The sequence below is a fragment of the Anoplophora glabripennis genome, unplaced genomic scaffold (assembly GCF_000390285.2).
Source record: "Anoplophora glabripennis isolate ALB-LARVAE unplaced genomic scaffold, Agla_2.0 scaffold346, whole genome shotgun sequence".
Taxonomy (NCBI): Eukaryota; Metazoa; Arthropoda; class Insecta; order Coleoptera; family Cerambycidae; genus Anoplophora; species Anoplophora glabripennis.
In genome coordinates, this window is record NW_019416443.1 from 539,340 (window position 1) to 544,034 (window position 4,695).

General features: G+C 34.4%; 1 long non-coding RNA gene across 1 annotated transcript; it reads right to left on the bottom strand.

Moving 5' to 3' along the window:
• Nucleotides 1–3,943: 3,943 nt before the first annotated feature.
• LOC111691541 lies at nucleotides 3,944–4,391 on the bottom strand. Its single transcript, XR_002762973.1, has 3 exons — nucleotides 4,381–4,391; nucleotides 4,176–4,265; nucleotides 3,944–4,126 (listed from the first exon to the last, which is right to left on the bottom strand). It is a non-coding gene; the product is annotated as an uncharacterized LOC111691541 (long non-coding RNA).
• Between the last annotated feature and the right edge of the window lie 304 nt (nucleotides 4,392–4,695).

Sequence of the window (4,695 nt, forward strand, 5' to 3'; positions counted from 1 at the left end):
TACCAATAACTTCTTTGACCAATATTTTTGACATTTTGACGTTTAATAGCAATATAATTTATGCCGTACTTGCCGTGTATAAATTGATTCATAATTAGCATTGATATATAATTTTCTTATATTCACAACTTTGGGTCCTTTGTAAAAATCATCAGCATATTTTATTGTTTATATTCTCCCGAGGTGAATATATAATGCACTTCCCTGTACAATGATACCATTTGTTACTTTGGCTCAACTAAGTCATTAACAAAATATTTAGGAGGTAATCATATCATTCTTGCCTTATGAGAAGTCTTCTTCAACTACCATTTTCAAACTGGATCAAATTTCCTGTTAATAAAACGTTACGATCGACAGCAAAACCGACAATGTCTGCAACAGTTTTCATATTGAAAAGATCATTAATGTATGAACTAAATGAAATAGGTCCCAAGACTGTGCCGTGTGGCACACCATACTTCATTGTTATCTCATGACTTTCAACGTTATTTATCTGGGACACTGTACTCGATTCCCAAAGGTAGTTTTTATAAACGAAGACATTTTTAATGGGTAAGTCTCACGAAATAAATATTGTTGGTCTTGTTTCATCGAGTGCCTCAAGAATTTTTGAAGTTACATTTGAAACAGCATCTTGTATAGAAAATTCTCTTTAAAACCGAAATATACTCGTATTTTGTAAATTTTTTTTACTGTTCTTTCAGATGTTTTTTTGGAATTACTAATAAGAGATGTAGGTCTATAATTAGACATACTCTTTTGAAATGCAGATGGACACTCGCCTGTAGAAAACAGCTTTATGCCAACGTATCTCGGCGTCAGAACACGCCTTTAATGTCACGACTATTCACCCCTTTTTATGTAGTATGTAAATTGAGAACAATTCCAGAGGTTCTGAATAAGTTTTAAACAATATTAATTATAATAAAAAGTATTATTAATTTCACGCAACGTTTTGTAGTTTCAATTTATTCAAGATTAATGCATTCTACTGAAAATTAAATATTCCTTTCCATGTTCATTAAAAACCCGAATATTGACTTATACATTTATATCCCTGGTAGCTGTTGCTGTGATACAAGTTATCAGAAGAGAAATATTGAGTTTCCCAAACAAATTCCATTTCATCTCGGGACAGAAAGAACCAATTTCTCAGGGTGAAGTCTACATTTCATTTTTTCCACGCATCTGTCGGCCACTCGGTCAAAATGTATGCGCGAACCCGTCCAATAGTTTTTCCGACAACGGCGGAGATATTAATCATCGGGGGACCATCGCGGTGACGAACATCTGATCGCTTTTTTGTCTGTTTCCATTTTTCTCGCGCCGCGCCGACCCCTTTTTTGCCGGCCCGGTCTTCTTCCGGTACGTTAACGCCAATCTATCAGTTCTGTTGACTCTCGCATGTTTGATTTATTCGGTATACTTTATGTATCGTTTTTTATTGGGATTGTTATTGGATTTATCGGAGGAATTTGTCAACGCGTGCCTCACGCAGACCACCACATATTATTAATCGATGCGTGAGGCCGTCCTTGCTTGCTGTCCCCAAACGAAATATAAATCAGAGCCAGAAAGGCGACCAACCGGACACTTCGTTACTTATTCACAATAATGCGAAATATTTCCTTAAAATATACACAATTACGAATAAAAGCAGTTATCGCCCGCGGGCGATAAAGTCTCACTTAACGTTTGGAAAACTTATTCACAAAGATTGTTAATTACTTACAATGATGTTATATAAATGAAGATTGTTATAAAGTAACTTTATCAATCTGGTGTAAAATAAGCGATAAAGTGCCTGGTGGTGATAAAGTTCCACTTTACTCCCCCAAAAAAAATCGATAAAGTACGCATATCCGGTCATCCAATTCAATAGTGTCGTAACAACTCCCGTTAGTTGCACAGTAAACATAAGTAAAAGCAGTTAAAAGCGAATTTATCGCCAACAGGCGATAAAGTTTCACTTAACGTCCAAAAAAATTCTTTGAAATACATATGCTCGATCATCCAATTCAATAATTACACTCATAAAGCGATTTTATCACATGCTGGTTATAAACCTGCACTTAAATCAGAATCCTTGAAAAATTGCACTTAATGTTCAGGAAATTTGTCCATAACGTAGGTATATGTTTACACTCGATTGGACAATTTGTTAATTGTCAGTAATAATTCTGTAATAATGTTACTAAACAAGGCGATTATAAAGTGACTGTAACCTCTTTGGTCCAAAATAGAGCTTATTTACAACGTTCAGAAAACTTGTCGATAAAGTATGCTTTTACGCTTTACTGGACATTTTTTTAATATTTACAATCATGCTCTAATGGTTCTTGTTACAAACTTTCAAAACATAAAATAAAGCTGTTATAGGTAAGGTTATTTCATCGCCCTTAGCCTGAAATAGTTGCACCTTAAGAAAATTTGACGATAAAGTACACTTTTACGCCCGACTGGACATTGCCTTATTTATTTGCAATAATGTTGCCATAGTTCGCATTTTATAAACTAAATATAAATAATGGCAGGTATAAAGTGACTTTATCGCCCACTAGTGATAAACTTGCAATTGATGTTCGGGAAGTTGTCGATTGAGAACACTTTAACGCCGGATTGGACAATCATTTTGTAATAATTTCCCTTAAATACAAGTTAAACATAAATTGAGGTGGTTTTAAAATGATCTTATCACCCGAGGACCAAAGTAGGCTTGTTAGCAACAAAGTTGACCTTAACGTTCTTAAAACTTGTCGATAAAGTACACTTTTGCGCTAAATTGGATATTTTTTTAATTACAACAATTATGTAATAGATTTCGTTAAACACCTACAAAATAAGATTAAGGCAATTATAAAGTGATTTTATCGCCCGTAGCCCAAAATGTCGCCTATCAGAGATAAAATTGTACTTAACGCTCGTCGATAAACTACACTTTTACTCCCAAATGGACACTATAGTAATTATTTGCAATCATGTTAAAATAGTTCAAACTTTATATTTACCAAACGTAAATAAAATATATTTATCACTTATTAACGATAAAATTGCACTTGACGTCTGGAAAACTTGTCGATAAAGTACAATTTAACGCCCCGTAACACTTTCTGATTTTTTACAATAAAGTTAATGTTTTCACTAGGTAGTAAACAAACAAAGACGGTCACAAATAAAAATCGCCTGGTACATAGTGCTAATACCGTCAATCACTAGTTATAAAGAAAAGTAGAGACTATAGAGTTGCACTTAACGTCAAGAAAACTTGTCGATAAGAGACACTTTAACGCCCCATCGTAGATAAAGTACACGAATGAACTTCACAACTTTACTAATTATTGGAAAATCTCAAGGACCTGGTTTACAAGCGAACATAAGAAAATATTCATGCACTAAAATGAACAATTTTTTCTCGCGTTTTACTAGCAAGCTACGAGTATTTACGCATATACAAAGTAAGCCAGACGGGCCGTTTTACGCTGCCGTAAAAGCGAGATGATCGCCTGACAACGGGAGCATCGAGGATTCAAACTACCCCACGGTATTTTTGCAAATGCCGAGCAGCCATCTGGTTCATTCATTCGCCGCAATGCTTGGGGTTACGCCGTATATGCCAAGACTTAATCTAGTATAAAGCTCCTTCTATCTAAATTACCTGCTCTCCATTTCACACAAAGTTTTAGCGCCTTTAAATCGAGACGCCGGGGGGTAGGGGCGGGGGTGTAAATATGGGGTTATCGGGCTGTGTTGCTTTGCCACCCAAATAAGTGTGTGTGTGTGTTACAAACTGGAAAGATTTATAATCAGTGGCGTTCTAGAGTAAACAACAATATCGAGGGAGACAAGTTTTCTACAATTTGGCGGATGCGCCAGTGTGTAACGTTTAATTTTTACCTTAAAAAAAGGGCATGTATATTATTCTGAAAACTGAAACACTCAGTATTTATAAGGTTTTATTTCCTATTTCTTTAAACATCTCTATCCATTTAAAATTTGTATTTTCATTCTAAAATTAACATCACACTGTATAGATAAGATTTGATCTTTTATGTTAAAAGGAAAAGGATATTCGTATAGTCCACCAATTGGGTTTTCCTTGAAGAGATTCCCTTTGCATTCCTAGCTAAAAAGTAATTTTATTAATAAAATAAATAACATTTTGAAAAACGTACCTTTTTATAACGGTAGACAGGAGTGTTTATCGTTCCTTGGAGTTTTTGTAGGCGGCAAGTGGCATCTCGAAACGCAAAAATGCTGGGACCCTGAAATAAAGATTAAAATAATAGTTTATAAATATAAATTTTGTATAACCTAATTCATTTCGTGATATGGTTTAGAGATTGTTTACGTATCTAACAATTAATTAACGTAGCTTACCTTAAAGTGTANAATAATCTCATTTTGGGACCAATTTACATAAAAAATGTTTCTAATGGTATAATAAATAGATGAATATTGCAAAACCAATCAAGGCATCATCAAACAAAGGAAAAAGGAACAATACTTTATGGTGGATTCGGTGATGGTTGGTGCTTATTGTACTTTTATTAGCTGCTAAAAAATAAGGGACGTCTGTTTGGATTAATGTGATGATACCATGGCGGAATTGTTATATTTAAACGTCTGTGAACTGTTAGAACTGCTGTACTTTCTCACATTCATATTACGAATACAACAGAGACATTTATTAAC